The 22,334-nt window shown below is 39.1% G+C and overlaps 1 protein-coding gene and 1 long non-coding RNA gene across 2 annotated transcripts in view; one reads left to right on the forward strand and one right to left on the reverse strand.

Moving 5' to 3' along the window:
* Positions 1-22,334, reverse strand: part of adgrb3 (adhesion G protein-coupled receptor B3) — a 994,217-nt gene that overhangs the window by 706,872 nt on the left and 265,011 nt on the right. The gene's annotated exons all lie outside the window — the stretch shown is intronic.
* LOC118816778 lies at positions 2,837-8,272 on the forward strand. Its single transcript, XR_005007903.1, has 4 exons — positions 2,837-2,919; positions 3,164-3,265; positions 6,150-6,282; positions 8,218-8,272. It is a non-coding gene; the product is annotated as an uncharacterized LOC118816778 (long non-coding RNA).

Genomic DNA, 22,334 nt, shown 5'->3' on the forward strand with positions numbered 1-22,334 from the left:
GATTTTATATGTAATGCTGATAATGGTAGAATAACGTTAAGTCTAAAAATCACAGGTGCTATTTTGCCTTACAACGCCCTGCATGTACTCCACCACCTGTGTTTCTCTAGAACGGAGCATTTTATATTGTAAGGCATAAAACTGAGTGATTGAAGTCTCTCAGTCGAATTAAAAAAAGAAGACAAGCAATAACAACTTATTCTGATCAGCTTTTGCTCTTTACTTCAAAGAAAACCGAAGTCAATTCTCCGTTCTACCTGCTGCTTCACCGTTATGCATGCGCTGTCATGTGGTTAATGCCTATTTGTTTGCTGCCAGTTAAAGAAAAATGTTAAAGCAGATAAACAAATCTCAATATTAATCTGCTCTCAGTGACTTTACAGTATAACCGTTAAATTGTACAGACATTCTGAAAAATTGGTGGAATTCCCATTTAGGTATATTTGTAAATAAAGTACTTTTTACTGAGTAGTTAACATTTATTTACTTACAGAGCCCCTAAAGTGACCTGATTAATTTTTATTAAGGTATGGTCACAAATGAATATACTGAGTTTCTCTTTCCGATATAGTAATATGTGGTTCAGTATATTAATTTGAGGCCTCAGTATATTAATCTGTGGCTTCAGTATAGCAATTCGTAGCCTCAAGATAGTAATTTGTGGTCTCAATATAGTATTTTGTGGCCATGTCTTATTAAAAAATAATCACCGTGTCACAGCTTTGTGATTGCTCACAACTCTCACTTTGGAGCTTCAGCATTTTACCTTAGATCTTCTGAATGTACTCAGATGTTCCTCTGAAGTTGAGTACTTTTTACCTAAGTGTGACCCCTGATCATTAGCAATATTAGACTGTATGCTGTAAATGAGATGCCAACTTCGGAAAAATGTCTCATTATCCATTAGAAATGGAGGCTAAGTGGATATTTCCCTTCGTGCCTATTGCAATGGCTTTCATCCTGTTGAGAGCTGAGACTACTGCCGCCGTATCCGTCTCAAATGTAAGTATAAATTGTACTGTTTTTAAAATTATTTCATGCTTGATTTTTCTATTTTTGCTGGTATATCTATATTCAACATAATTTTAATGCAACTCTATGTGCTTAAAAGCTGCACAAAACTAAACTGCAGTTGAGTAGCACAATGTGAAGCATCCTGGAACTCATTTGAAACACAGCTGCCAAATTTGCAGGTGGCTCAACTTCATGAAACAAGCTTTAGGAAACAGGCCGTCAAAATGCCAGTAACGCATCACATGATCGTGCAGACATACTTTAAAAGGACTTCGCTGTATAAACAAACAAGAAAATAAAAAAGAAGAAGATAGTTTCTTGAAAAGAAAAACCAACATATAACACTCAATATATATTAGAAAACCATAGCCAGATAGATAAAGAGCAAATATACAGATTAAAAATAAAAATTAATCAATTAAATTATTAATCTCAGCGTTACTGAGCTCTGCTAAAGCCTGAGTAGACTGATAAATCAATGTGATCAGTTATTAATCTCAGTGTTACTGAGCTCTGCTAAAGCCTGAGTAGACTGATAAATCAATGTGATCAGTTATTAATCTCAGTGTTACTGAGCTCTGCTAAAGCCTGAGTAGACTGATAAATCAGTGTGATCAGTTATTAATCTCAGTGTTACTGAGCTCTGCTAAAGCCTGAGTAGACTGATAAATCAGTGTGATCAGTTATTAATCTCAGTGTTACTGAGCTCTGCTAAAGCCTGAGTAGACTGATAAATCAGTGTGATCAGTTATTAATCTCAGTGTTACTGAGCTCTGCTAAAGCCTGAGTAGACTGATAAATCAATGTGATCAGTTATTAATCTCAGTGTTACTGAGCTCTGCTAAAGCCTGAGTAGACTGATAAATCAATGTGATCAGTTATTAATCTCAGTGTTACTGAGCTCTGCTAAAGCCTGAGTAGACTGATAAATCAATGTGATCAGTTATTAATCTGTGTTACTGAGCTCTGCTAAAGCCTGAGTAGACTGATAAATCAATGTGATCAGTTATTAATCTCAGTGTTACTGAGCTCTGCTAAAGCCTGAGTAGACTGATAAATCAATGTGATCAGTTATTAATCTGTGTTACTGAGCTCTGCTAAAGGCTGAGTAGACTGATTTTTTATTTTTTTTCTAGAGGACACGTAACCCAAAGCTAACATGACAAAGCGTTTCTTCAACACGCTGCAATACACACTGAATTTATGTTGTAAATGCAACACACGTGATTAATTTTGTTCTGTTGGAGTTGATCTGTTGAGTAACTCAGTTAATATAAGTAAGTGACTGTAATGCTTGACTACTTTGTGACAGGATAAAGTAACACCCAACACTACGTTGACCAGTTTTCTGTTCTTTGGGGAAAGATGTCAGAATGTTTACCTGTGGTAAATGACCGTACGCAACAGATATGACAGACCTCTGTATACGATTGGGTCAGAAAATGCTGGAGTTTTTCTTTAAGTCTGTGTTTCTTAATGCTGCTCCCAGACTCCCTCTGCCATGCAGAGTTTCAGCTGTGCCCTAAAACACTGGTCCAGCTTGTCTGCTAATTGTTCAGGCCCTAATGAGCTATATAAGGTGTGTTGGGACAGGGAGTAATTGTAACTGCACTGGGCAGTAGGTTGAAGAAACACTGCTTTAAGCTGACAGGATCCCAGACTGCAGGATGTTTGATCTATGATTATATTTTTTTGTTGTCATCTTGTGTTTGACAGATGAGTATCTCAAACCAGGGATGTAACCAGACCAAGTTTTGCTTGTCCAAACCAGATAAATGTGATCCTGCAGCGTCTGGCTCCTGCTTTTTTCTCTCTGTAGGGGGGACACCCAACTCAACCAACATCACCATTGAGCTTAGTGGACGATCCAGCGGCTACCTCGCTATGGTATTTCCAGTTAACCGGGTAAGATGATTACAGAAACTGGTTAAATTGTAGATTATAGAATGGAAAAAACACAACTCCTGCCTTTGTTTATATCATATTCATTAGTGAACTAAACCCATATTAGCATCAGACGACTTGAGAACACATGCATGTTTCTAATTGAGTGTCTGGTGCCGTTATTTGTATTTGAGTCTTTGACTTTTCCCAAATCAGCATGGCTTGTAATCAGATAGTAATATTAATCATGTGCTGTTGCTTTTAGGGAAGTAATATCAATATCTATGCCTGTGCCAGTGACAAAGGAGTTTTGAAGCTCATCCACGCAACTCTGCGCAACAGTCCCACACCAACTCAGGTTATCTCAGTAAGTCAAATTATTGCACTGTGAATGTAGGAGCTTTCAGGTTCTCTCAGAGACAAAACATTTATATGACTTTTTAGAAACCAGTTTGAAAATTCTTATGGCTTTAATAAAAGCTTTTAATAAAAGAGTTTAAAATTTACCAAAGTAGGCATGGTGCAACTTTCAACAGATGCCCAACGTCAACACATGAGTTTAAAAGTTTTTTATATATATATATATATATATATATATATATATATATTCAGGTATTCAGGCACCATTCCACTGTTTGACACCATGTCCATTTGTCTGGGGTGCTGGACGTTGTGTATCCATGATTGGACCTATTCTAATGGAAACTGACCACTATACAGCACTTCTGAGACGTTGTTTTAGTACTCGCCAACAGATATTTTCATATTAGATCAGAGCACAGACTGTTCAGAGGATGGGTTACAGAAATATATTCAAGGTATTGGTTTTTATTCAAGAGCACCTACAGCTTTCTGGGCATAGTAGAATACATATAAAATGTTTAGAGAGTAACCTGCGTGTAAAAATCTGTTAAAAGCTAGCCATATTAAAAGAGCATCTACCTGGCATCGTCAGCTTCATCTACACCGAAAGGTAAAATCACCTGCATGTTTATTTTGAAATGCAACCGTACTTTTTGGCAATAGAACAGACTAGAAATAGTGGAAATACGGGAAAAGTAACCATTTCTGTCGTTATTAAGGAAACTTACTGTGTGTTTGGATGGTCCTCGTAAAGTTGAGAAGTTGTCATGTCACAGTAATGTAACTACCAGTTTGTGTTTATGTGGACATTGCATATTTCTCCTGGAATGGACCAATGGCATCGCTCACTGCGAATAAAACAGGTCATTCTATCATGATTGTGTGGTTTCAGAGTACTATGCCTCACTGGAGTAATTAATAAACTTAGAAGCTCAGGTAACATGGAACTTGCCCAATTCTTACCACTTTTCCAGGCTTTGTGTGCTGATAAAAGATCTTTGTGGTAAACTCGGAAATTCATGAGTTAATGAGGACCATATGAACGCACAATAAGAATTCGTATTTTCAAACTATGTGGTGTAAATACTCCAAAATTCTTCATCATTTTTAAAACCATTTTACTGCAATCCTTGACATCTCCAGGACTAGAAACAGACTTTTTCTGTTTTTTCTCATGACTTTGTAAAGCTTGTGTTTTGTCATGTGTGTGTGTGTGTGTGTGTGTGTGTGTGTGTGTATGTGTGTATATAATATATATATTATGGCAAGCCAAACAGGAAATATTTAATAAACATTGATACATTGATATATATACAATGAACGTTGATATATATGCAATGAACTTTGATATATCTGGAATGAACGTTGATATATATTGAATGAAAGTCGCTGTTGAAGGGTTGAGGATGGCCAAGAAAAACTGTACATCAATAAATGGGCATTAATAAACTCCAGGTAGAGCTTAAAGGAAGGGAATTCTCATAAAGTGACCAGTATCTATGCACAGTGATCCCGTGGACAGAGTGACCTGAGAGTGGCTGATATATGATGAAGCTACAGATGGGTGGAGCTTCAATATATACATAATTTGACATGGTGCTGAAGAAGAGTCAGATGAGGCCATAACTTCTGTTTGAAAGCAAGGGAAAACAGTGCCACTTGAAAAGCAACTGAAAATTGAGGTAGGTCACTCCTAGCCCTGCTCTTTCTTCTGATGGTCACCAAACACAAACACACTCTCCCTAACTCTGAGCTGGACACAAAATAACACAGTAAACAAACACATACACACACTGTAACTGAAGAACAACAACAAGCAACATTAAATAACAATGTAAACAGTCTGTTTGGGGGGGGGGTGCAAGGCTACAACACACACAATCTCTGTCTGAACAAAACATTTTATGAATTATATTATTCATTTTTTCATCTCAATGTTCGATCCATGTACATCAAGGTTCATTCAATAAATATCAATGTTAATTCCACATATACCAATGTTCATTCGATATACCTCAGTAGAACAAAGATTGAAATATATTGAATGAACATTGATATATAATATATATTGAATGAACACTGATATACATGGAATGAACTTTGATATATATACAATGAACATTGATATATATTGAATGAACCTTGATGTACATGGATCGAACATTGAGATGAAAAAATGAATAATATAATTCATAAAATGTTTTGTTTAGACAGAGAGGGACTTTTGGGGTTGTGTGTGTTGTAGCCTTGCACCCCTAAGCAAAAAAGACTGTTTACATTGTTAATGTTGCTATGTTGTTGTTCTTCAGTTACAGTGTGTGTTTGTGCTTGCTCTGTTATTTTGTGTCCAGCTCAGAGTTAGGGAGAGTGTGTTTGTGTTTGGTGACCCTCAGAAGAAAGAGCAGGGCTAGGAGTGACCTACCTCAATTTTCAGTTGCTTTTCAAGTGGCACTGTTTTCCCTTGCTCTCAATGAAAGACCATTTTTCAAACAGAAGTTATGGCCTCATCTGACTCTTCTTCTGCACCATGTCATGTATATGTATGTCATGTATTATGTATATATTGAAGCTCCACCCATCTGTGTCTTCACGTCATATATCAGCCACTCTCAGGTCACTCTGTCCACGGGATCACTGTGTATAGATACTGGTCACTTTATCAGAATTCCCTTCCTTTAAGCTCTACCTGGAGTTTGTTAATGCCCATTTATTGATGTACAGTTTTTCTTGGCCATCCTCAACCCTTCAACAGCGACTTTCATTCCATATATATCAATGTTCATTCCATATATATCAAAGTTCATTAAATATTTCCTGTTTGGCTTGCCATATATACATATATATGCACGTTTTAGCAGTGTTATAACAGTGAGCCTTTGCTTTTGCAGTCCTCTGCTGGATCAGTCAGGGGCTCTGTGAACAGTTCTACCCTCCAGTGCGTGTTCACAATGAGTGCTCCGAATATGTCATCTGTGAACTCCAGGCGGAACGTTTTCCTCATCAGTGGGAGCTTCACCAGTGGTGAGTGCTTCTGCAATGAGTTACAGAGTACAATAAACTGCTCATGTTAGCAGCATATTAAGTGTGATTTTCCAGGCAAAATCAGTTTACAGTAAGATATCAGGTCTGCGTCTGACATAATCTACACTCTGTTTAAGTATCTGTATATCTGCTTGTTCGATATTATGTCCAAAATGAACGGTATTAAATCAGTGCTAAATTAAAGTCTAAAGTAAGTGTACTGAAGTGTAGAAGAGGTTTCTACCAGAGGTGTGGACTCAAATCATATGATTTCGACTGGAGTCTGACTAGAGTCACAAATTTGATGACTTGAGACTCGACTCGAAAATCAAGAAAGTCTTGCGACTCAACTTTGACTTGAACACCAGTGACTCAGAATTTGACTTCACACTCGAGATTCGAGACACAAAGTGAAAGAAGCATGAAGAGGCGTCTGACCACCAACGGCTACACAGTCGGTCACTTTTCATCTGAGTGGATTCGTTTCCTACCGTAAATTGAATGCATGTTTAAATTCGATTCAAACTAGCCGTTCTAACTTTGGCGGTTTTGTGGACGAGGCTTTGCAAGTGACTCTGATGGGAAGGGCTGTATTTGTTTGACTGTTGAGTTTCAGAGTAGTTTGCTTCAGCTGACGTTTGCCTTTAAAGTCAACATGAATGGGAAATCATGATGCGTTTTCCTTCTGTAATGTGATGATTTTGAAGTGAAACATGGTATCAGGGAGGGTCTCTGAGCTAGCGGAATGTTTTCCCTTGATGATAGGTAGGGGTGGTAGAAGGTAAGGCTAAGGAGAATGGGAGGAACTGCAGGGCCAAAGTGCAGAATGGTAACTGAAGAGAACAGAGCCTTGCTTAGTTTGCTAGCTACTTAGCTAAGTTAGCCAGTTCATTCATTCTATTTGTAAACTAAAGCCACAGTGTGGTGATGCGTGACAGGGTAAACATAGGTGATCGGTACTGTAGTACTGCTCCAGAGAGGAAACCCAAGAGCTTTGAATCTCATAGAACGCAAACCAACCCATAAGCTGTGTTCTCAGGGGTAGAGTGAGCCTCACCTCGCCTCGCTGAAATGTATAAATAGCAGAAGCAATATAATCAATATAGGAGAGTAGGAGGCGTGGCTGTGCAGAGCGACCACATGCACTTCTGGGAGGCGCAGCGTTTGCAAGAGGAGGGGCATTTATTGTAAATAAGTTGTTTTTAGCTTAATGAACATGTATTGATGTACATGTGTTTGTGTTATTCTGTGCTGTACTGAGTGGTAGCTGGTGCAGTGTTAGTACCTACTGTCAGGGGAAAGTGTATATAGAAGTGACCTGTCTACTATCTTGGCTGTTTCAGCAGTGCTGAGCGGTGGTTCTTCCTTGGGAATCTGTTGAGAAGGGAGAACCTCCCTTCAATAATACAGCTTTCACCTTTAAAGCAATGTGTTTCCTTCTTCTTCGCTGGCACCACACTGGTGTCAGAATTGGGACAGAATGCAGAGTGACTCAAATCCCCTGTTTGTGCATCTATCTGTGTGCATGCCAGGCTTAAAATGTCAATTTGGCAAAGCAGTAAAATGTAAATTTTATTTCAAAAGTGCTCTTTAGCAACATTGTGTGAACATTTTATGATTATTGTTCAAAATGATCCAATTATTGGAAATTACCCAAATTTACTGTGGGCAAAATCCTGTGCTGATATCTTGCCTCTTTCCTCTACAAAGTTATAAATGTTAAAATAGTGACAATGTGCTTTTTAATTTTTTTTTACAATATATGCTGAATGCATGTGACACTGTTTGGTAGTGCTTCTATGAGACGACATCACTGTAAGATCATTCAAATCTGATCTAATGCAGGTCAGAATGCTGATACAAACAGTTCTTGTATTCGTGTTTATGTGTTTGAAAACACACAATGTCAAAATCCTTTATTTATCTTTATGTTAGGAAAACTGGGGACCCCGGTGATCAGAGTTTCCACCAATAGCTCAGCAGATCTCTACATTCCACCACCTTCAATCCCCAGCTCTATAGGTGAGAACATTAGAACCAGATTAGATTCACTTTAGTGTGGTTCACAATCATCTATGAAGAGCAACCGTTTTTCAACTAAATATGGCTTTTCATGCAGTTAATCGCCCACAACACATTTTCACTAAATGGACATAAGTGCAAAGGAATAAGCCTGGTTGTTATGTTTCTGACGTATGTGTCGGATGCTGTCTGCTGCTTGTGTTTGTTCTCTTTTTGTGTCATGCTGGTTTGAGAACAGCCATGTATATGCCTATAATAATAAGCAAAACAGCTAATGATTACTAAACTAACTAACCTGAAAGCAAAAGACAGGAAAATACACCAAACTACCCACAAACTACTACCTCCCTGTTAAAAACTAGGAAAAAAGGGTAAAAAATGGCACCACATGTCACTCGTCCCCTACTTCCTGCAAAAAATCACAGAGTTCCACAGAATCTAACAAAGGTTGTACGGATTTAACAGAGCAGGCGCAGCGAAACAGAGCAGAGTGGAGTGAAGGGTGCCAGGCTGGTCTGGACAGGTGTACTTCCTGGTCACATCAGAGGGGAGAGAGCCCTGAAGGTCTAACAGGTAGTGACTTGGTGACCTCTGTTATACAGGAGGGTGCCCACATGTGGCCATTCATGAACCTGCATGTATTGCAACACACAAAAAAGAGAACAAAACACAAGCATGTTTTATAAGCCTGAGTTCTGTTATTATGGGAAGAGAAAACTGCATGTAGTACTAAATGCAAACGTATTCTGCTGAAGTTCCCACAGTAAGTGAAAATAGCTTGTGTGTTATTGTTGAGTGCTGGAGCGCTGCAGTCTTGCTTCTATAGGTACATTTATGTATTTTTGAGAATTGACATTAGGTAATTCATTAATCTTCACATTCTTAGATGTCGTTTAGTTCACGTGTACCGATGCCCAGCCTGAATGTTTAATCATATTTTTTATACAAATATTTTTATGGAACACTTGTCTGGTTCAAGCAACATAGTACTGTAATGAGTTAAGTCCGTTTGCATCATTTGACCAGACTGTTTAGCGACTGTTAAAACTAGCCCCTCTGTCTGTCATGATTAACTCGGCTATAAGGTAAGATGTTACGTTCTGAAAGAGTAGGTTCTGGAAAAAAAGTTTATGCTTTCATTTGTAGCAGAGAATTGTGGGTTTGACAAATATAATAATCTTGGTCAAATACTTTTAATAAGCAAAATTCAAAATGTGTTTGCTGTCTTCTTTTGCAAAACAATAGCTACGTTTACATGCAGCCTAATAATCCGTTAATAATCTGACTAATAGCTCAATCAGAATAGAATATGTCCATGTTTACACCTAATAATAGACTAGTCCAATTGAGGCCATTCAGAATACAGTTTCTATCTGATTGAATGAGGTGTGTAATTCTGTAAATAATCTGTTAAATAGAAGAATAATATCCGTGTAAACGCCTGTATCTGATTACATTCCCTATCAGAAAGTTTAAGTCCGTTCTGATCATGTTCGTCGCGTCATAGTGAGAGTTTATACCGTTCAACATGGCGGAGCAGAAACTGGAGTTTATGGTCTGATCTTTAAAAGACGGCGGTGGGACGGACGTCCAGCTTATGTGTCTCAGAACACGACGTCTTCCTCTCGGCCTTCTTTAATAAGGACATGTGAAGGACGTTTTCCTGAGTCTGACATCATTTTAAAGTCATTAAAAACAGAAGCACTGCTCACTGCTGCTCGTCTCACTCTGACTGGACTCGCGTGATGCTGGTTGTCATGGTAATGTTTACACTAAGTGTTTCTCTACATATGCACATAATTTTGGTTTGGATTACTTGTACCATGTAAACAGAGATTTTCCATCAGATTGTTGAGGAGAGTGAGAATATAAACATCTCAGTCTTAATCTGTCTATAATCAGAATGTTTTCAATCAGATTGGCCAAAATCTTTGCTTGTAAACACAGACAATGATGACTCTAGATTTCTAGGGTCAAACTGCACCCCCCTTAAAGGCAAATGTGAAAGTGTGAGCGTTGGGTTAGCGGGGGTTAGGGGGAGGGACACAACCACCCTTAACAAATTGCCTTAACAGACGCCATTGCATTGTATGCACTGTATTTGTACTATCGGGGACATGCTACAACTCATCTGGTGTGCAGTGGTCTTTAGGATCAACATCCTGGAGGTCATTGCTACACAAAATTTCTGTTATTAATTAGTTATTAATTAACCTGAATAAACCATTGTGAATAAACTAATCAGGTGTCATAACATTACAGTTACAAAAGTGACAATTGCTTCAAACTACTTACCAACTCAGTGTTGTTCTAATGTCCAAGTACATGACATGATGCCAATTTCCGCAGCCTTGGGAGCTACCAACAACACCAACACCATCACCAACACCATCACCAACACCAACACCATCACCACCACCACCAACATCAACACCAACACCAAAAACACCAACAATAACACCAACACCACTACCAACAACACCACCAACAATAACACCACCAACAATAACACCACCAACAATAACACCACCACCACCACCAACAACAATAACACCACCAACAATAACACCACCAACAATAACACCACCACCACCAACACCAACAATAACACCACCAACAATAACACCACCACCAACAACAACACCACCACCAACAACAACACCACCAACAACAACACCACCAACAATAACACCACCAACAATAACACCACCACCACCAACAACAACAACAACAACAATAACACCACCACCACCAACAACAACAACAACAACAATAACACCACCACCACCAACAACAACAACAATAACACCACCACCAACAACAACAACAACAATAACAACACCACCACCAACAACAACAACAACAATAACACCACCACCAACAACACCACCACCACCAACAACAACAACAACAACAACAACAACAACAACAACAACAACACCACCACCAACAACAACAACAACAACAACAATAACACCACCACCACCAACAACAACAACAACAATAACACCACCACCACCACCAACAACAACAACAACAATAACAACACCACCACCACACCACCAATAACAACAACAACAACAACAACAACAACAACAACAACACACCACCACCAACAACAATAATAACACCACCACCACCAACAACAACAATAATAACACCACCACCAACAACACCACCACCACCACCAACAACAACAACAATAACAACACCACCACCAACAACAACAACAACAACAACAATAATAACACCACCACCAACACCACCACCACCAACAACAACAACAACAACAACAACTCTGGTGGCTCATCATCTATAGGCAACAATGCACTTCAGTCCACCTCAGCTAAAGGTAAGTACCGCAGTCTGTTTCGCATATGTGCAGACTGAAAACTCCGAAAGAAATCAGAGTAAGAGTTTACATGCCCTGAGAAATCTGATTACTGAGCTAAAATCCAGCTCTCTTTGTCAGATTTTTTAATCAGATTTATAGACCTTACTCTGATCTAAGAAATTGGAGTGTGCTGTTTACATGACCATTTGAATAATCAGATAACAGCAGAAATCTAATTATGATTGGATTACTGAGTGCATGTAAACACTCTCACTGACATACTGTAACCATCTCAGCCCAGTTTTAATGCCTTCTTGCTGTGCTGTGTGAGGGTATCAGTTGTGTACTGTTGCCCAATCACTGTCTTCATCTTAACAGCAGCTAATAATCAGGTTAATGTATTGCAAAGCCGAGGTGTGCTGTATGTAGACGTGTGAGAGACACAAAAAAGATAAATGTACACTGAATTTATACTTTCAGTTTATCATTTATCTCTGTCTCTTCATTTATTTCTCCAACAGTTCCTCTTATCCTGCTTGGTGCCATCGTGGTTGCTCTGGTGTCAGGATGATGTTTGGCCTGTTAAGTTGATGGGGGATGCTGTGTGATGTGTACTGATTTAAGCATTTACATTCATTTAAAACTTGTTTTGGGTAGGTGACGGCAACCTTAGGCAATGTGCACTGCAGCACTGCAGCAATATGCCTTCACTATGGTATCATACATTTCACTTTCAGGACTTTACATTTTTATGTACCTGCTGTTATTGTAACTTCCTTAAAGTACTTGATGGGTATATTTGTATTTATTAAAAAAATGAAATAAACTGTATCAATCTCCCAGTGAGAATATATATTTTTTTATGTTCCTTCATTGTCAATAACAGCTTTGTGTTGACACTGTAGCAAATACTGTTCAGCGCTATACACTAATCTATAGGTGGGTGATATAAATGGTAAAAATGTATTATCACGATAATTGAATAGGTTTTCACAATACACAACGTTTGTTTTTTTCTGTTAGCTTGATGAATCGGAATAGAGAGAATGCGCCAGTAAAGGGTGCATTTAGAAAATACTGTAAAACCATATAAATACAGTGATGCTTCTTTGAAGTCCGTGTAAGGAAAATTCAGATTTCTTTCTAAACACTTAATACATTTTAGAAATATTTGCTGAAAACATGAACAATGTAGTAATGAATTGTAAAGTTAGACTGTTAAACTGTTTTTCATCATTTTTTGTGTTCAGGATTTTTTGGTCATGGCTTGATGACGCACTGGAGCCATACCTAGCATGATGCCTTCCCTAGCACCAGAGAACTTGTAGAGAGGAGAATTACCACTCTACAATGTCTTTAGGGTTTCTCAAACACTAGAGGGCGCTCCTGAGCGAGTCAAAAATGAACGGGTTAAGATGGAGCATTTGAGCAAAAACATGTTTTTGAATATAGTTGCTTAAACATTTTTAATATGAAAGAAGGCATTAATTTCCTGAACACAGAACACCATGAAACATTTCAACAATGCTGTTATATTTTTAGGCACCTTTGAACCACTGAGCATTGTAGTCAGGTGTCATTCTGTAGTCCACATTATGCCCATATTAGGAACTTGCATGATGACATGACTACAGTGGTCTAAAGGAGTTTATAAAAATGTCTCATGTATTTTGTTTCTGTGATTTTGTTTATTCAACGCAGCTGAATGGATGCACATTTTGTTGAAGTGTAAAATTACAGTAGATTTCTGGTTATAAGCTGCATTACTTTAACGGTATTTTAATGTCAAATATTAACAGTAAATAAAAGTAGAAGAACAGCTGCATACCGTGGCTTGAGACTCTTGAGACCTGGACTGGAAGTATTTTTACATAACAACTGTAAATGTAAAGCAACTCATTAACCAGCAATTAACTGTGAACTCACATGCAAAAAAAATAACAGATCTTCAAGTATGTTTTAAAAAAACAATATTCACAAACGTATTTATTGTGCACAGCAGTGTGCAGGGCACATGTTGGTGTTATTGGTGCTCCATTTCCTCTGCACAGCATTTCTTCCACAGAGTGGTTCCAGATCTGATCAGCACCCACCCTGCATCCACCCTGGAGACAGTCCAATCCCCACGAAGCCTTTATCAATGAAAAAAATAGAAGATTGCATGAAATAATCTCTAATCGCCTAAACTGGGTTTAAAGATGACACTGTGGGTAAGCAAAAATCCATTAGAAGTCAAAGTAGTACATTTAAACATTTAAAGGTGCAGTATATGATTTCTATCCAATACACTTCTCTTCACAGTCTGCTAGCTACACAGTACTGTTAGAGCCAGTCAGCAACAGGGGGCGCTTGTGCTCATGCACAGGACAGGGGGAAGGGAGGGGCTACATGCTAAACGTCATGCATCGTGAAGAAGTCCAAGAAACAGCCAAAGTGGAGAAAATCTGAAGAACCAAGATTGAGAAAGAAGTTCTTAGATCAGGCAAGGGGATTTCAACGGTGAGGAGACCTTCAAAAGCTGACGTTGAGGCATTTCAACGGTGGGGAGACCTCCAAAAGCTGACAGTGAGGCATTTCAACGGTGGGGGGGACCTTCAAAAGCTGACAGTGAGGCATTTCAATGGTGGGGAGACCTCCAAAAGCTGACGGTGAGGGCTTCGTGGGAGACCCCAAAAGTACGTGAGGCATTTCAAGTGGGGACCTCCAAAAGCTGACGGTGAGGCTCAACAGTGAGGAGACCTCCAAAAGCTAACGTTGAGGCATTTCAATGGTGGGGAGACCTCCAAAAGCTGACAGTGAGGTATTTCAATGGTGAGGAGACCTCCAAAAGCTGACGGTGAGGCATTTCAACGGTGGGGAGACCTCCAAAAGCTGATGGTGAGGCATTTCAACGGTGGGGAGACCTCCAAAAGCTGACGTTGAGGCATTTCAACAGTGATGAGACCTCCAAAAGCTGACGGTGAGGTGTTTCAACAGTGAGGAGACTTCGGAAAGCTGACGGTGAGGCATTTCAATGGTGGGGAGACCTCCAAAAGCTGACGTTGAGGCATTTCAACGGTGAGGAGTCCTCCAAAAGCTGACGGTGAGGTGTTTCAATGGTGAGAAGACATCCAAATCTGACGTTGAGGCATTTCAGTGGTGAGGAGACTTCCGAAAGCTGACGGTGTTAACGGGCCGCCGCCAGGATGCTGCCACGTTCACCTCAGAGACGGGAGAACGCAGGGGCACAGAACCCCACTGTGTTCACCTCGAAGATGGGGGAATGCATGGGCACAGGACCCAGCTGTGACTCTATAATTATAATGTACTGTATCCTGATTAAGAAACGTGGGTCGTTAATTCCAGGTTGTCTGTTCTGCAGCGTTTATTCACGGCGTTATTCTGATAAGGACTCTTATTCTGAAGGAGTCAGAACAGGAAGAACTGAGTCAGTCGGAGCTGAAAACCTCCACCGTCTGAAACCTGTATATTTTCCACTGGAGTGTGTTGGATATGGGAGAGTCAGATCTCGGCTCTGGAACACTTTGGGATGGTACTAAGAGCGCAGCTGTCTACGTCTGATCATCACTAACCCACCGTCTGAGTTTGGAGAAGATCGGAGAAAGTCAACATTTTCACCCACAAATCCTCTCAGAGGGACCCCTTTGAGTTTTTTTAGAGGACATTTTTGACTTTGTCCAATCTTCTCCAAACTCACACCCAGAGTTAGGGAGACCCAGACTTAGACAGTAGTGCTCTTAGTTTAGTCTGATCTCACACCAAAGCAGAGATCAGATGATCCCATTTCTGATACACTATATTGCCCAAAGTATTGACTCACCCATCCAAATCATTGAATTCAGGTGTTCCAATCACTTCCATGGCCACAGGTGTATAAAACCGAGCACCTCGGCCTGCAGACTGCTCCTACAGACATTAGTGAAAGAACGGGTCGCTCTCAGGAGCTCAGTGAACTCCAGCGTGGTACCGTGATAGGATGCCACCTGTGCAGTTAACTGTAAAACGTGTCACGGTTTTAGTTCAGCTGTGTGCTAGTTTTACTGTGTTTGTTTACTAATACATTTTACAAAACGTCAGACACATACAGATCTATCTATGCCTTCTGAGGTTCCTCCCAGACTTGTTGATTGACAGCGATGATACGTTTGATTCATCCAATAACACCGTGAATATCGTGACCGGAAACCAGTGGAAGTAAGATCAGCATGGGGATGTGAGATCAGGCACCACAGCGGATGTGCTGTAATTTAAGAAGAGCACCAGAGATTCACACTTATACCAGAGCATTCAGAAGAGTTTGGAGGGCGAGGTGATGCACCTCCATCTCTCCTGCGTCCGCGTCAGCCACGTAGTTGCTGACACCCACATTGTTACCACGGCAACCCAGGCAGATAGGTTAGTGATCAATTGCAAATAACAGTGTGGACAGTCATCTCAGTGGATCTGATTTGAGAAACAAACCTGATTTGCCTGCAGTTTGAACACAGACTAAGAAAACCCTGGACTAGTTAGTGTTAGGATCCTTGTTAGCGTAGGATTTCGCCGCAATCCTTCTCCAGAATTTGAAGTTGTCTCCAGTCTGGATTGGGAGTAGAGAGGCTGAGAGTCCCTGTTCTCTCTCAGGCTGATAGAGACAAAACCAACACAGGTCTTCAAAAAATTAATGTACTTGATTTTTGGTTTGTTTGGTAGTTTTGCAGTGGCTCGTTTTTTTGGGGGCGTTGTTTAGAAATGCTTGCCATGGTTGAGCACCTCACATTACCTGGCTGTCATCCTGACATCACAGGACTTGATGGTCATGTTATTTCTCACTGTTATGTGGCACAAGTGTATTTAATTCTATTTTTGAACATTTCATACCTGATTTTTGGGTTTGTGTCTTGGAGGTCCGATGAAGGGGAACTCCTTGGGTCTCCCAGTGTCCTCCAGAGAGATGGGTGGGTCAGATAGGGGATGAAGGGGGCATCACTAATCTTCGCTTTAGGGTACTTAAGATTATTTATGATATACCAGTGACTACATACCATTAATGGCTTCCACACTCACTTGAGTAGATTTCACTACAATCTAACACTCTTCATATTGCAGCACATATTTAACTATTATACTGGAAATAACATTACTGTACTGTTCAGGTGATTAAATTCAGTCTCCATTTCATCCAGTAGCACTTCGATAAGGACTTGTTTTGCTGTCTTTCAGGTTTAGGTAGTTGATATTTCAGATGTTGCAGCACTGTACTGTGATTTCATGAAAGATGACATTTGAATAGTCTTTTCTTTTCACCCTACGAAAAAGTTACCGACAGCCTATTGTGGTATTTTTTTGGTAATCTACTGATGATAACTCATAATTTCTTTTGAATCCATTACTAGAAGGCAGAGAAGCAGGGCAGTGCTCCACTAGAGGGCAGAGAAACAAAGCTCAGAGCAGACATGTTTCCCCAGATATTACACAGGTCCCAGATTTGTTGATGCCACAGAGGACACATTCTTATGGTCACATTCTTCCACACCTCCAGCGCTCAGTCTTAAAAGCTGGTTGCATTTTCTTTTTCTTCCCTCATAATTATGTTCTCTGAATCTATTGACCAAGAACATAACACAAATGTTGCTTATGACCACAAACATCGGTTATGTGCCGTATGACGCTGCACTTTTCTGAGTATATCACGGATATTGTGAGCACGTCTACAATACTTAAACAACTGCAGGTGTCTTACAGAAGACAGATTTAGATTTATTGTAGTGAGCCTCTAAAAACTGTTCATTTTTGCAAACAGTGAATAAGAAAAATCTTTGTACTTATTATTTTATTTTTGCCATATCGCCGACCCTTAATGTCCATCAACAGATTAAAAGGACAGTTTTCCTGTGTGTTGCCAGGTAAGTTTATGGCTTATATTTCCTCCAAAATAAGCTACTCAGAAAATACTCCCACAGAATGAAACAAAAAGCTCTGTATTCTCTCCAAATAAGCAGTGTTAACACTATTTCAGATTTTCTTTGTGTACAAATAATGTAAATTGCCAAAAAACTGTAGAGCTTTCGATGTTTGTAACCCATACAGTGAGTATCGCTTTGATCAAACTGTTATATCTCAGCACATCAGTGTTCGTGTGAAACCTGGTTATGCTCGTGTGAAAGCAGTTGTTTTTGGTGAGACTTCTTGTCCAGAAGTCCAGTCCAGAAGACTCCACACTCCAAACCATCACTTTTGATCTAAACCATCAAAATATTTTACACTGCGCTTTTGAAATTTGATACCAGTGTTTTACCCCGGCCTACCCACGAAGAAGAAATGTTTGGTAACGCTTTACTTGAAGGGTATCTATATAACACATTCATAACATCTTACATAAACACTTTATAACATGTTCATGAATGTTTAAATCAACATTTATAAAGTATACATATTTTACATTATATTAACTTGGACTACTGTGTCATTTTACTGAGATATATTATTAAAAATAAAAGTCCTCATTTATTTTGAAAAAGTATTTTATTTTCAGTAAAATGCCACATTTCTGGACAGCTTTGACACTGAGGCACATTTCACATATACTTTCAACATCTTTTTAATTATTTATTTTTTTCTCAAGCATTTGTTGCTTTGCATGTCACTTTACTAAATGGACAGCAAATTAATAATAAATAAACTAGGAACAATGGTCTGACTGAATCTTAGTGTGGTGGTGGGACACATTGCAAAAAGTAATTTTACAGGGCCGTAAAACTCATCCAAGTCTTATAGATGCTGGATAGCCACACAAATGTAAGCAGACTACTTTGCATTGCAATTTAAAGATCCACATGCTATGCATTTCGGTCGGGTTAACTTCCACCACTTTTGAGGTAAAGGCAAAACAGAATTTATTAATTTGGGATAAATGCAACATTTAGCCTCAAAAAGTGCCAATTAAAGGGGATAACCAATGCACAGCAATACTTGTACCTTCTTCAATACTATAAGCGAGGAAGAGCATCTCTAACAGTGAGATGTTTAACCCCAAGAGTTAAACTTAGGATAAATAACGTTTTCCTCCACAATGTATAGACTGTTGAATTAACTCTTTGGCACAATACAATTTTAAAGATGACACAGAGTGAAAAGGAGAAAGGACATAATTAAATAGAAGTCAAAAGTATAGGCAAAATGTGCCTAAGTGTGAAAGCACTTAATGACCAAAGGAGTGAAAAAGGTCATTTTATTTTGGCTTTCCAGTAATGACATTTCAATGAAATATAAAGTTGAAAAGTTTTTAAAAATAAAAAAAGAGGACTTTCATTTTGAAAACATTTCTCTCCGTAAGATAAACAATATATAAAAACATAGTAATTCATATTAATGTAATGTAAAACATGATTCGCACACGTAGGTTAACAAATCAAATGTTATCGTGAAATATTTGAATCTGACGCAGAATTTTTGGGAAGGTCCATTTTGCTCACTGTTTCCTTATGTATTTACTGAGGTTTTACAAGTGAGACAAAAATAGTTCATATTGAGAATTTCCCTGTTGTGGGGCTAATAAAGGATTAACTTAACTTATTGTTTAAAGGGACCATATCCTACATTTTTCTTATATATTTCCCCCCAAAGTCAACTTATGATATTTTATGTAGTTTTATGTACCAAAACCTTCATAATTAATTTTACATTACAATTTTCCAAAATCTTTATTATCTCTTAGAATTTTCTTATTGTTGTGTGTACTTTTACTATATAGACTTTTTTTTTTAATTCACAGGTAGAAAATGTCTTCTGATTGGCTGCCCTGAATTAAAAGATTAACTGAATAATTAAAGATCAAAGTTATCAAATCCTAACCAATATACGTACAAATAAAAACATTGCAGCAGCAGGCTAACTAAACGTCGTCAGTTTCAGTCAACACAGCTGACAGTTAGCGAGCCAGAGATGGAGAAGTTTTTCAGGGTGCTCTCACACCTGCACTGTTTGGTGAGGACCTACCAGGCGTTTTCTTTAGCTCTCTCCATTTTGACATCTGTGAATACTCCACCTATATTCGGGTCTGCAACAGACAGCTGAACTGTGGTCCAGCAAAAAAAACCCGCAGGTCCCTGGTGCACTGCTGATGAACACATTCTCTGATGAAACAAGTAGATTCATCAGTAGAGCTCACTTTCGTCCTCTAACAGCACGTACTGTCAGCATAATCTGCCTGTTTTAACATTTGACTCTTTACAGACTTTCATTTGCTCTCATCTTGTTCCTGCAGCTCGAGCTGCTGTGAAATAAAGTAATAGTGAAGAGATGCGTTTGATTTTGGCTCCTGGAACAGAGCGTATTTTTGGACCTGAGTGGTTAACCTGTTTGTGCAGAAGCTGGTGAGCCCATTTTGGCTGTCTGGCATTGAATATTTGACAGTGTTGAGTCACAGTCTAACACACCAACTCAAATTTCTTAGAACTAGTCTAACTACCCACATAACAATTTTCAGCCATATACGTACAACCGTCCATCAGAAATCTCATACTGAATGCACCCTGTCTTTTCTAACTGCCTACACGTGGAGCACGCCTCCCCAAGCACTGCCTTTTAAAATATGCTTGGGATATAAGATAACTTCAGATTTCGTCATAGAAAATTCACATACCATCCAAGCAACTGTATGAAACTGCTGAACAGCGAATGAAACGTCTGTTAAGTTCTTTATTTGCTCGCTCACCTCTTTTTACAAAACACGCTTTCATTTCCAGCGTAAGAGTTGTACATGAATTCAAGCAACTAGTTTGCTTGAGTGACGGTCTTTTGCATCTATGGCATGAGCACTGCATCACGCTGGCACTCAAAGGTGTCCTATCAAATCTGTTCACAGTGTTTATGCATCGTCCCAGAAGTGACTGACACATTTTTAAAGAAATACTACTCAGACAAAAATCAGCACGTTGCAGAGTGCACACTTCTGACTCCAATTGGTGCAGTTTATTAGGACTTTTTTTACAAATAATTATTGCCCTCTTCAATCTCCAACACCTTTGACCAAAAAAGCTCAGTGGCTGCTAGCATGAACTCTGAGGAAGAGTATATTTGTATATGGAATTGATGCTGTGTGTGACATGTATGTTGACTACATACATCTAAATTCATGCATAAATGGGATTAAATTCACACTAGTAAACCTATCCTAAAGAGACATTCCGAGACCAAACGTGTGTGTGTGTGTATGTACAGGTGCATCTCAATAAATTAGAATATCATCAAAAAGTTAATTTATTTCAGTAATTCAATTCAAAAAGTGAGACTCGTGTATTATATAGATTCGTTACACACAAAGTGATCTATTTCAAGCGTTTATTTCTTTTAATGTTGATGATTATGGCCTACAGCCAATGAAAACCCAAAGTCAGTATCTCAGAAAATTCAAATATTATATAAGACCAATTTAAAAAATGATTTTTAATACGTAAATGTAGCCCTACTGAAAAGTATCTACAGTATATGCACTCAATACTTGGTCGGGGCACCTTTTGCTTGAATTACTGCATAAATGCGGCGTGGCATGGAGGCGAGCAGCCTGTGGCACTGTTGAGGTGTTATGGAAGCCCAGGTTGCTTTGATAGCGGCCTTCAGCTCGTCTGCATTGTTGGGTCTGGTGTGTCTCATCTTCCTCTTGACAATAGGTCAGGTGAGTTCGCTGGCCAATCAAGCACAGTGATACTGTTATTAAACCAGGTTTTGGTACTTTTGGCAGTGTGGGCAGGTGCCAAGTCCTGCTGGAAAATGAAATCCGCATCTCCATAAAGCTTGTCAGCAGAGGGAAGCGTGAAGTGCTCTAAAATGTCCTGGTAGACGGCTGCGCTGACTTTGGACTTGACATAACACAGTGGACCAACACCAGCAGATGTCAGGTGTTCTGTGTTGATTAGCTGATTAGAGTGTGACACCATGAGTCTACAATATTGAACCTTTTCACAATATTCTAATTTTCTGAGATACTGACTTTTGGGTTTTCGATGATATTCTAATTTATTGAGATGCACCTGTATATATGCTTTTTTAAACATTTTATTTCTTAACTGCAAATTATGCTTTCTGTGATTGAACTGAAATAGATGATCTTTTTCAGGCCCTCATTCTCAGGTTGTCAGTGTCAGCACTTAAGAAAACAGGAAAATTGTATTAAATGGTTGATTTCAGTCTTTCTTTGTGTAGTTATAAACAGGTGGGCATTGGGGTGGGAAAGGTTGAGAACCCCTGGTCTAGACTGAAATCCTCTTTATGAGGTGGGAAAAGGTGAATAAATACACCATCTGCTGGTTTATTCAATACAGTTTAATCAGCATTCATTTTGCCATGGCAAATTTTTGATAATGGATTGAATCACTAAAAGGTTGAGCTTTTGACAAACCATCACTTTGTGAACATACAAGCAATATAGCTATGAATATTACATAAAGGAAAAACATGTGGAGAGCCAGCTGTGTTTTCCACCTCGATTGAACGCTTCACAATGACAACGAGCGTGTTTCTCTGCGGTGCGTAGCCGCAGCTGCACTCTTCATCTCTATAATTTTCTTGACTCTCAGCCAGCTGTCGTAGTATTCTGATGGTTTTCTAATGGTCTTCTAAAGCTTTTCTAGCGGTGATGTAAGGGTGTTCTAATGGTGTGGTAAGGGTGTTCTGATGTTTTTAATTGGTTTTCTAATGGTGCTGTGATGATGTTCTT

The sequence above is a fragment of the Colossoma macropomum genome, unplaced genomic scaffold, assembly GCF_904425465.1.
Source record: "Colossoma macropomum unplaced genomic scaffold, Colossoma_macropomum, whole genome shotgun sequence".
Classification (NCBI taxonomy): Eukaryota; Metazoa; Chordata; class Actinopteri; order Characiformes; family Serrasalmidae; genus Colossoma; species Colossoma macropomum.